This window comes from Anabrus simplex, chromosome 1, assembly GCF_040414725.1.
Source record: "Anabrus simplex isolate iqAnaSimp1 chromosome 1, ASM4041472v1, whole genome shotgun sequence".
Lineage (NCBI taxonomy): Eukaryota > Metazoa > Arthropoda > Insecta > Orthoptera > Tettigoniidae > Anabrus > Anabrus simplex.
This window is the reverse complement of record NC_090265.1, coordinates 788,254,949-788,268,018: the sequence shown is the minus strand read 5'-3', so window position 1 is coordinate 788,268,018 and position 13,070 is coordinate 788,254,949.

Here is a 13,070-nt window from a genome sequence, read left to right as displayed (position 1 = left end):
TTAATTCTCTTGCCTGACAGATACTGTCACAACTTTTCTATTAATTGTATCCTCCTGATGAAAGACAAGCTACAGTATTTGAGATCCATTTTTGTGCTTTTGTTTAAAGATGAGGATCATTTGATATTGCAGTATTCTATTTTTGTGTCTTTTTAAGGTGTTCTGTGTTTGTGGAAGCGGGTGTAAATATCTCTTCCAAAAAAAAAAAAGAAGTTTTCTAGCAGACTGTTAAGATGCAGTTATACTGAATTGTGACATGTTCCAAATGTTTCCTGTAACATGTATTCAGTGCAGCTTATTGTAAGAAATACAAAATTACATTATTGACAAAATAAACACTCCCATATTTTATACAACTTTTGATTGCTTAACTTGGTATTTCTCTGTTTTACTACTCTTTGTTGTATTTTGAAATATCTTGTGCTATCCTTAGAGCTTTGTGGATGATTGGAGTCACTGTTGGATTTACTCATGAATGGTCAGCTGTAGAAGGTGCTCTTGTCTTTTCATTGTGAAGTTCTTCAGTCTGTTGAAACTAAGTCAGGATAAAGTAAATGTAGAAAATACCTGAAAAAAAAAAACCTCATTTAATAACGGATTATATCTAAAAAATAAATCATTAATTAAAAATAGAATGACATGTTTTGTTCTTGAATGAACATCATCGGATTCTATATCATCTTAGGGCTCCATCCTCACTGACAGTGGTCTGGGGGGGTGGGGTGAGGGGATGCAGAAAACATGACATTTTAATTCCATTTTAGCTGTCTGAAAAAGCCTTCGTGGCTCAGGCGGCAGTGCACCGGCCTCTTACCACTGGTTCTGTGGTGCAAATCCCGGCCACTCCATGTGAGATTTGTGCTGGACAAAGCGGAGGTGGAACAGGTTTTTCTCCGGGTACTCTGGTTTTCCCTGTCATAATTCATTCCAGCAACACTCTCCAATATCATTGAATTTCACCTATCATTCATTAATCATTGCCCCAGAGGAGTACATCAGGCTTTGGCAGCCGGCACAATTCCTATCCTTGCCGCTAAATGGGGGCTGCATTCATTCCATTCCTGACCCGGTCGAATGACTGGAAACAGGCTGTAGATTTTCTTTTAGCTGTCTGAAGTTAGGAATTATAGGAATTATTGAAAAAACAAAGCAATTTGTACCATCCCTGTTATCTTATCAGCTAATATGTTCCTTTATTTCCTTAAGTTATTAACAAAACCGGGTACTTTTTGTTGTCTGTGATTTTTTGTCCGACCCCCCCCCCCCCCTCCTCTAATTCCCAATCATCACTACTGCTCACAGACATGCATGCCATCTACTAGAAAAAAGTTCTGCACCAGGCCTCTCCAGAGGCTATACACCATTATTATTATTATTATTATTATTATTATTATTATTATTATTATTATTATTATAGCCAAATTCTATCAAATCACACATTTCTTCTCCTTTAATGGCCTCATTGGATCACTTCAGTCATTTTCTGGTCATCTTATTTATTCTGAATATTGTCCCAAGGAGTTATTAACTCGAGGGAGGGACTGTCCTTTACAGTTTCGGCTTTACAGTTAATAGTAAAAATTGTTAATATTCATAATATACATTGATGACTTTGCTGGTGAGACCTAGTGTATGGGTATGGGTTAGAGCAATTTTGTTACTTTCATTGATCTGTCTCAGTCTTATCCTTGGCTTTGACAATATGAAAGTGACCGAGGTATGAGTGATGCTAGTAATATCATTCCTTATGCAACAAGTCTCTGCTATGAATGGTGTGAAAATGTTGCTCATAGAGTCGGTTGGTGCATGCATTTCAGTGGGCTTGGCAGGCTGATATGTAATAGCAACGTCTGGCTCAGTGAGGAAAGCAACAGGAAACTATCTTCACTCCTAATTTCCCTAGTACGCCTCTTCAAGGGCTTCAAGGATGGCTAATGGAGGAGCTGTTGACGATCCAACCAGCCTTTGGGCTGAGTACTGAAACTTACCTACAATATACGTTGATCACAACAATATTAGCAGTACACTGGAGATAATTACAGTAATTGTATTCAACTGCGACAGTAATAATTAATACATTTCTATATATTTTTTCTAAAAACAGACTTCTTAAGTAGTGAAAAATTTTTAATACTCCTTAACTCATTTGGCAATTTGTTATATGATGTTGCAGGAGAATATGCTATACTTTTTATTCCATACCTTTAAGAAAATATATGGCCAGTGTATATCTGATCTCCTGATCTAGTTTGGTAGTTATGAACGTCTTTTCTGTACTTAACTTGTGTGCTTAAGGAGATCATACCCTGTCGGCAGCCTTGAAGATGGTTTTCCGTGGTTTCCCATTTTCACACCAGCCCATTTTCACACGGCCGCTTCCTTCCCATTCCTAGATCTTTCCTATCCCATCGTTGCCATAAGATATATCTGTGTCGGTGCGACGTAAAGCAAATAGGAAAAGAAAAAAAAAAAGAGATCATACCAATTTTCAATTTGTGCTTGAGTAGTGCTTCAGATTATGTCTTAAATGCATTCTGACAGGTAAGATATTTGCGTCCCTGTATATCTCAATGGAGCATTTCAAAAAGTTGTATTTTACTTTTTTGAAGTATTTCAAGTTCATTAATTTCTTTTCTATTGCACAAACCCTAAATTACATTAATGTAAAGTAGATGTGAGTGAATAAGCGAGAAATAAATGCTTCTAAGCTGCTGTGTAGTTAATCCTATGTCCTGTAATCTTTTCAAAACTCCTACAACAGCAGTGATCTTACCTTCTATATGAGATATATGTTCTTTCCAGCATAAAATTGTGTTCAGAATAACACTTAAGTATGTAAATGGACTGACTTCTTCGACAAGTTTTCTTTTGGAATTACCCAGTAGCTTTTCATTCGTTCTGATCGCATCTTTCGTTCCTTTATCTAGAGAAATGAATTTCATTTTATGGGTTTGTATTGAACTTTGATTAAACGAAATAAATTAATACCCACGTGAGTTATTCCACCTTTTCAATACAATACCTGAAAATATCCTTATCATTGTATGTCTTTTTCTATGTTTGGCTTAGATCTTATTTTTATGTTCTTCAGTTTCTTTAAATTTTCTATTTTGCTTTGCAAATTGGCCAGAGTTATTTCTAGTTTTTTTAAATCACACTTTTAATTATTACTATTATTTAAGTTTATATTTTATTCATTACTGTGTTATGAATTTATGAATGTCATTAAGATGAACAAAACATTTATGTTAAAATTCTGCATACACCCTCCTATTAATGGTTAAAATGTTACAATTTATCTTAATGAAGTACTCTGCTTGTGCTTTCTTTCATCGCTATTATAATGTGTGCAGAGAAAGTCAAGTTATTCCACAAATTTTAATAGAATTCGAGTTTCCGTGTTTTTAAGTTTCGTATTTATAAGGGGCAGTCAAATGAAAACCAAACACCTGCCATAACGCAAAAGGTGGCGACACTGTTGTTACGTTAAGAGATATGAGACTTTCATAATGTTCTGTACTGAAGTGAGTTCACTATTAAATTAAAGGAAGATATGAATTGGTTCAACCTTTCAATACTATTAAGATAAGAAATGTAAGTTTACATTCTTATTTAATTAAAATTGGTACCGGTCTCGACCAGTATTCTTGGTTATCATCAGCCGATCACAAGTAAGTGTGAAACAATGCACAGATAAATAAAATGAGAAGTTAAAATAATTCTATTAGCTTCTGTTAGTGAAGCACTAAAATCTTTGGGGAGCACTGTTTGACATATGACTTGTGTTTCAATAACTTAATTAATCTAACATACTGGTTATATCTCTTTCGCCAAATAATATACAACTATATGCTATTTCTCACATCAGCATTTAAAGCTTGATACTTTACCTTTTTCAAAACATTTTTTATTGGTTTTCTACTAACTTCTGGAAGCACAGTGCCAATTGACACATACGTCTTGCTACTCTTCAAGAACTTGCTCTGTACTATGTTTACGTATTTGATCTACAATTTCTTTATGACTTTTGGAACTATCGACATGCAGTGTTGATCCCTAAATTTAAACAGTGCTCTGTGAACTGCAACTGAACTCTTCAAGAACTTGCTCCGTACTACATTTAATTTATTTTATTCTAGACTTCTTCATGCACAGGGTTTCTAACACAGGTCTTACTAACGCATTTGATCTACGACTCCTTCATGATTTTTAGAACTATCGATATGCAGTGCTGAACCTTAAAATTATACTGTGTATCTTGAACTGAAACTGTAAAATACGTATTTAATTTTAGACTTCTTCTTAGCATTGAAAACTCAACAAACAGTGCTCCATAGTGTGTTATAGTGCTTCGTTAACTGCATTTGACGGTTTCATCTTAACTTCACATTTTTTACTTGTGCTTCTTATTTGTGATTGACTAAACTTCAACGCACAGTGCTCCCTAAAGATTTTAGTGCTTCACTAACAGCAACTAACAGAATTATTTTAACTTTAGGCTACATTTTATTTATCTGTGCATTGTTTTATACTTACTTGTGATCGGCTGATGATGACCGAGAATACTGATCGAAACCGGTACCAATTTCAATTAAATAAGAATGTAAACTTACATTTCTTATTTTAATAGTATTGAAAGGTTGAACCATTTCATATCTTCTTTTAATTTAATACTGTTGTTACGTATCGATACTGTTATCGCTGTGGTAGGAGAACAGCATAGCGACAACTCACAGGTGCACGCAGTTGTTGAGTTATGTCTTTGTTGGTGCTTGGACTTGTCTAATGTGTTCGTCGAGCCATAGAAATGGAGGCAAGCAAAGAAGTGCAGAGAAGTGTGGTTCATTTTCTGGTGGCTGAGGGTGCTGGAGTATGCAAAACTCATCGTTGCATGTCTGCTGTGTATGGTGAACACTGCATGTCCATGACGAGTGTGCACGAGTGGCATAGGAGATTCCGAGAAGGGCGCACATCGTCTTGCAGGACAGGCCCATCGAGCTGGTACTCCTGATGTGATGATGGCAGATTGATGGTCTTATTCGGGGAAACCGACGAATCACGAAGGAAGAAAGACATTTGTGGATGTTGGTTTCATTTGGACGAGGAAGTGCAAGAGTGGGTGCAGTTGTGGATACATCAGTGACCTACCACTTTCTGCAAAATTGGAATCGGTCATCTCATTTACCAGTGGGATAAATGTATTAAAGATATTAAAGAAAATCCAGAAAGCTAAGCCCACCATTTGAAGGTCCGTACGAGATAGTAGATGTTTCAGGGGTGAACTGCACCCTACAGATGAACAAGAAAGGAAAAAGGGTTAAAGTACATAAAAACCTATTGAAATTGTATTTGTAGATAAGTGTAGTGAGAACTGGGAAGCGAATGTATTCACAGATAGAAGGGTAACACATATCCTGTCTTTACCTTGCAGGTAGACAGCAGATATGGCGCGAATGCTAGGATTGTTGTCCATCGTAGTAGCAGTGATAGTCGTGACGTCACACCGCTACAGAATAGCCAGAGAAGTACTGGATGTCAAGGTGACACCATATGAGAGTACTCCAGGGGCATACTTCGACAATCAGGGTGAGATACAGTTATACCATACGGTCAGTCTTGCGGACGTTGACATTACTGAAGTGCCGCGTTCGGACGAGTGCGTGCCGGGCCGATAGGGTGATCGCGATATATCACCGGTTCCTAAAGTGCAGGGAGGAACAAAGAATGAATGTGTAAATTAAGCGGGTCAGGTAGAAGGCCAGAAGTTTAAATTGTCATGTAAAATAGCTCTGATGTAAATTGTCAGTATGTTAAATGTTTAATAACTAAAAATGTGTAAATTTCCAAAAAAGCACTGGATTAATATTTCAAGTTGACATGAAAACTACCAGGATGCAGGGCTAAGCCGGAAAGAGCCACGAGGCTCTTCGTCCGGCATAGTAAACAACATGCAGAGATAAATAGCAATCCCAATTTATTTATGTAGATTTGTTAGTGTTAGCGGGGGAAAATCATATCATTTAATATAGTAACTTGAACGTCAGGCAAGCCGCCTCACGGCTCGTATAATTCAGATAGATAGACAAAGGGACAAATTAATATGTAAATAATTGTATCAAGCACTCGTTTTATTCTTGTGTGATTTAGTAGAATAGTGTAGGGTTGGTTTTGTGTTTTCAAGTGCTTGATGTGTTCATTATTAGTTATGAAGGAGCATGATTCACTTAAAGATAAATTAAGATTCATTTTAGAAGTGCTCCAGATGTGTTTATCTGACTTAGGTCAGTTTGTCGTAAATTTTGTAGTTATTAAGGCATGTTGTACGATTATCCAAAAGTAGAGGATTGCCAGTGAATTTCAATATTGTGGGACTGAATTGAAGTCCGATTGTTTTGAATGTAAATAGCAATCAGTATGTGTGCCGCGAAGTTTCGCCAGTGGACAGCAATAATAATAATAATTATTAGAAGTATCAGAGTGATAAATGGACGGGTTATGTCTAAATGAGTGTTTAATAATAATACTTTGTGAATAAGGCACGGGCCTGATTTTATAGAATGATTGCAAGTTAAAGTAATTTAAATATGGAGATAACATGTGGCCCGTATTTGTTGATTTAACGTTTTTGGACTCCATAATAAACATAATAATAGGTTTAGAAGCGATAGAGGCACTTGTATATGACGGTCACGCTATGTTGAAGGCCAAGAGTGGGTTAAGCCAATTTTTGATTTTGGAAGTCGAGCGGGACAAAAATCCGGGATGAGATAAAATTGAGTCGTACTGATATTGATGATAAAATAGATGAATCCCGAGGCCTACATCGATGTTATATGCCGATTCCGGTGTTATGAGTGGCAGCAGAGTCTCCGTACCGAGGATTAATAAATAAAATGGTTTGAAGAGTTCCAGTGGAATAAACGGCCTTCAAATAAGAAGGAAGGAATAATTTAGGACTCGCAGAGATTAGATGGAGATTCCCAGCCGCGAGGTGCCATGGGATTTGAGATTTATCTTGGGATAACATAGTGTCCCCATAACTTAATAACAGTACAAAATGAAGTAAGTTGCGGTTCGAATCCCGTTATTGTGTCCCGAACGATGTGGAATCGGATCTTGGTTGTTCATATGGGATTTAACATGTGCGACTAAATTCTAAAGATTGGAAATTAAAACTTCAAATTAATAATAATAATAATAATAATAATAATAATAATAATAATATCCAAGTAAATCGTGTCTTAACTGGTTGCTTAGTGCCAAACAAGACAGGAACCGTAAAGGGTATGCATTAAAATAATAATAGTTAACTACCGTGTAAAACGTGAAGTTAATTTATCATATAATCATTTGAAGAAGCATAAGGAGAAGAACTTACAATATTATTTCTGAGAATAATAATGGTGAAATATGAAATTAAAATACTATATCAATGATGATTACGGGTTAATAATAATGATCTCCACTGATGATAATAATAATGATGATGATAAAAATTGAGATAAATAACTTTTACTATGGATTAATTCGGATGACAATGTTGACAGTGAAAAGGGAAGTCAGCTGGCGAAATGACGTAATTCTGTTAAGATGTTGTAAATAGTAAGCTAAGTTTATGATGATAAATGTGATGGCAAATCCCTACATCTGGACGTTTAGGTTAGAGTACCTCTGTCGTTTTCCTTCTGCTAACAGTAGCATATCTTGGGTAGGAACCCGGGATGGTATTGTATAATCCCGGGTTGGTCTTATCTCGGGAAAAAGGAAGGCGACGACATATTAACAGCAGTTTTATCTGTTAGGGTGTTGTCAGGCCCAGATTTCAAGTAGTTAGCGCCCTGCGCAAACAATATTTAGCCGCCCGCCCCTCTGCTCGTTTTCCTGTTCCTCTAAAATATAATTGTTTACAAATTAAATATTACAGTTTTCAAGATTATGAGTTTTAAAACAGCACATTATGCAAATACAATTAATTCTCATAATTAAACTTATCAAGCTAAATAAAGATAACAGCCAAATAAGAATCAGGCTGTTTTTATTTGTATTTAAAAAGTCGTTGGTTCAGTTTTATAGTTTGTATGTAAGTAAATAATTTTAGAAATAAGACACGTTTTCTTCATAAAATTTAAATATATAGATTAAATTCAGGTTTTAAAGTTAGAATAGTTTAAAGTATTTTATGTAGTCTAATAAAATAATTTGGAATAGTTTGTGGAATGTAAAAGTAATTTGAGTGTAATGAATTTAAGACGTAATTCACGCAGGCCATAATTACTCGATCCGCCGGCCGCCGGCCCTCAAAAACTGGCGCCCTGGGCAAATGCCCAGTCAGCCCATTTGTAAATCGGGGCCTGGGTGTTGTAGGATAAAAATAGAGTACGACTAAGCAGTATTGTGGTGTAGTAATATATTAATTACATTATTATCGTGTGATCTTGAGTACTATCCTAGACAATATTTATTTCCGTTCATTTTTTGCACAAAACAAGTTATTGTATTTTTTCCTTTCCTTTTCATTTCTTCCGTAAAGAATGGCTAAAGAGTGTAAGTGTAGGAACTGTGGGTGTGGCGAGGCATTGAGGGGTATGAAGGAGGAGTTGGAGAGTTTGAGGGAGATAATTAGGATTCTCACAGAATACATAAAGGAAGGTAGGCCTCCCTCAAACAATGTAAAGGTTACAGCAGGTGTAAAGAGGGAAGGGAAGGAAAGGAAAGGGGGGAATTGTAGAAGACAGATGGTCTAATGTTCTAAGGGGTAGGAGATTGCAGGCTAAGGGCTCTATTCAGGATCAGAATTCAGGACAGGTGTCTGTGAGAAATCGGTACGAGCCACTCCAGGTAGAGCAACAGAGGGAAGATGAGAAACAGGGAACTGTTGCAGAGTTGTGTGGAAGAAGGGGGAAGGGAAAAGGTAGGAAAGGGAAATGTAGAGTATAGGATAGGAAAAGACAAGTGGAACAGAGCCATGGAAGGGAGAAAAGGTAGAAGGAAGTAGCTTCTGCAGCTATCGGAAGGAGGGGAGGGTATCAAAGGAGGTGGGTAGGGTTGAGGCTCTATTCATGGGGGATCCCATCGTTGGACACGTGGGGAAAGTGTATGGAGGAAAGGGAACTAGGGTCGAGTGTTATCCAGGAATTAGGTTGAGGAAGATGCTGAGAGAAGTAGAAGAGAAGGAGGAGGGGAAGGAGAAGGTGGTAGTGTTTCACGGTGGTACCAACAACGTAAGGCAAGCTGGTATAAGTACCAACATAGTTGGGGATGTGTGGGATCTGGTAAATGAGCACGGGTGAAGTTTAAGAAAGCGGAGATTGTTATCAGTGGAATATTGTGTAGGAGGGATACTGACTGAAGGGCAGTAGCGTAGCCAGGATTTCAGTTTGGGGGGGGGGCCCATTTATTTTGATAGGTGACCAAACTTCCAGAGTTTAGGTGGTATAGAATACCTAAAAAGGAAATTAGTGTCCTTGGATCAAAGTAAGAGTGGTGGATTCTTGCGGATTCCGGAAGCTAATAGTAATCATCATCATCATCATCATCATCATCATCATCATCATCATCATCATCATCATCATCATCTTCTTCATCTTCTTCTTCTTCTTCTTCTTCTTCTTCATCATCATCATCTTCTTCTTCTTCCGTTTTTCCTACATCTGTGGGGTCACGGGTGCGAACTGTGTCGCACATGTGGATTTGGCCCTGTTTTACGGCCGGATGCTCTTCCCGACGCAACCCTATATGGAGGGATGTAATCACTGTTGTGTATTTCGTTGGTGCCTGGTAGTGTAGTATGTTGTCTGAATATGAAGAGGAAAATGTTGGGACAAATACCAAGTCCCCAAGCCAGAATATAAATACGGTAATTTTATTATAATAATGGTCATGTGATAAGCTATAAAGAAGTGACATTTTATACGATTAATGCGGCAAAGAAACCCACACACACACGTCGAATAAAGGTTTCTCGCCCTTCTCCATGGCTAGATGTTGAAACCAAGAGAATGATGGCCCACCGTGACTCGTTATTTCGACATTATAAACAAACCTTAGATGACACAGACTTCGAATCTTACCGCATCTTAAGAAATCGCACAAAGAAGTTAATCAGAAATAAAAAATGTGCATATTTCCGGACTTTAGCTAACAACTTTAATTCCAATCGCGCATGGGACCAATTTAGAGCTCTGGGAATAGGAATACATCAACAGAGCCAGACAACTCCTGACATTCTACTTGACGAACTGAACGATTACTCTAGTAGAATAAATATTCAACCTACCCCAATTAACTGCACCGAATCACCGCCCTCCCCTCCAGCCAATCCACCATTCACATTTCACAGTGTCACAGAAAATCGGGTTAAAAAGGCTTTGTACTCGATTAAATCAAAGGCCACGCGTGTAGATGATAATCCTATTACTTTTATACATAACATTATTGGTGCTGTCCTGCCTATACTGACGCACATACTGAACTACTGTTTACTAAACGGAATTTTCCCTACTGTCTGGAAAACAGACAATATTGAATATTATACTGGTACCTAAGAGTTTAGACCCACAAGCTCTCTCTGACATTCGTCCTGTGTTCATACTCCCTGCGCTTTCTAAAGCCTTTGAACGTTTAGTATATGAGCAAGTTCTGGAATACCTAAATAAAAATGCTCCTTTGGACCCTTTGCAATCTGGATTTAAGAAGGGTCACAGTACCGCGACAGCACTTTTGAAGGTAAGAAGAAACGCTATAGACAAACGACTGCTCACTAAACTTATCATTCTTGACTTCAGTAGCACCTTTGACACTATAGAAATTCCGACTATGATAAAGTAAATGGAACTGCTAAATTTCGACCTGGCTGCGCTTAAGTTTCTTAGTTATTATTTGAGTAACCATCAACAGCGTGTAACAGTAAACGACAAGGCCTCTAAATGGAAAATGAAACTTAGTGGTGCCCCGCAGGGCAGTACCCTATTCTAGGGCCCTTACTTTTCTGTATTTATATCAATGACATACCATCCATGACAGGAAATAACATATCGACACTGCAAGACAAGATATTAACAATGACCTCTGATGACTCAGTATATATGCACAACGAAATTCTCTTATACTAAACTCCACAAAATCTCAGGCAATCATAATTGAACCACGAAAATTACTGAGCTGCTCAAACAATGTCGCAATCCCGCCTATCCTACTGCATGGGAACATTATTCCCCACAGTAAAGCGGTTAAAAATCTTGGCTTAATTATGAATGAAACACTTGATTGTTCTGGTCACAAGAAAGAAATACGTAAAAAAAGACTTTTGGAGTGCTTCACACTCTTAAACGACAGAGGGATATATTTCCATTTGAGCTAAAGGTAAAACTAATACAGACACTCATTCCCCCCTATTCTTGATTACTGTTACGTTGTATTAGTTGATATGACGAGAGAAGAAACACTTAAACTTCAACGAGATTTATTTACAACAGCGGGTACGATGTTCATACCACCCCATACTATCAGGCTGTCTCATGGCTGAAGCCTGATAAATGTCGGCAGCTACACACTTTAACGATGGTGTTTAGGAGTGTTAGCTGAAAGTCAGCCACTCTATATTTCTTCTAAATTCACCTTTTTATCATCATTTCACAACTTAAATACATGTTCTAGATCCTATCTTTCTATTCCACTGCACCGCACAAATACAATTAATAGATTATTTGTGGTGATCGGAATTCCCTGTCAGCTCAGGTCAGAGAAACTAGCTCTTTATTGAGATTTAAGGTCACCTGCCGAGACGTCCGACTCGTTGGCTGAATGGTCAGCGTACTGGCCTTCGGTTCAGAGGGTCCCGGGTTCGATTCCCGGCCGGGTCGGGGATTTTAACCTTCATTGGTTAATTCCCATGGCCCGGGGACCGGGTGTTTGTGCTGTCCCCAACATCCCTGCATCTCACACACCACACATAACACTATCCTCCACCACAATAACACGCAGTTAGCTACAAATGGCAGATACCGCCCACCCTCATCGGAGGGTCTGCCTTACAAGGGCTGCACTCGGCTAGAAATAGCCACACGAAATTAAATTAAACCTGCCGAGACTACCTGCTGAGGACAGCTGACTGAATGGTTGACGTGTGAATGTGTGCGTGCCTGAGGATGTCATTTTTAAGAGTTTTTAATATTGAAATGAAATGGCGTATGGCTTTTAGTGCCAGGAGTGTCCGAGGACATGTTAGGCTCGCCAGGTGCAGGTATTTTTATTTGACACCTCTAGGCGACCTGCGCGTCGGGATGAGAATGTAATGATGATGAAGACGACACATACACCCAGCCCCCGTGCTAGCGAAATTAACCAATGATGGTTAAAATTCCCGACCCTGCTGGGAATCGAATCCAGGACCCCTGTGACCAAAGGCCAACTCGCTAACCATTTAGCTATGCAGCCGCACTTTTCAATATTAATTAGTTTTAATATTAATTTAGTTAGTAATGTATTTAAATGTATTTTTTAAACTATTAATTTATGTAGTTTTAACTGTTTTACGTATCTCAGTATTTTATTTAAGATTTTGATTAGTATGTGGTTAAGTACACGAGAGGGCCTCGAGCCCTAACTTCGCCACTGTAAAAAAAGCACTAATAAATAAATAAGTAAATATAGAATGTAAGGGGTATGGGTATAGATATTTTGTTAGTTGGTAAAGAAAAATATATGTCACAACATATGCTAGGGAGTGTTTACCTTGTCCTATTAGCTTCCCTAGCGGTTAGGGCAGCGCAGTTGTGAGCTTGCATCCGGGAGATAGTGGATTCGAACCCTTCTGTCGGCAGCCCTGAAAATGGTTTCCCGTGGTTTCCCATTTTCACACCAGGCAAATGCTGGGGCTGTACCTTAATTAAGGGAACGGCCGCTTCCATCCCACTCCTACGCCTTTCCTATCCCACCGTCACCATAAGGCCTATCAGTGTCGTTGCGACGTAAAGCAAATTGTTAATTCGTTTCCCTCGCAAGCCTGGGGTGCAGAATATAGTAGCATTAAGTTACAGTTTTATGACGCTAATATTCGTATGTATAATTTT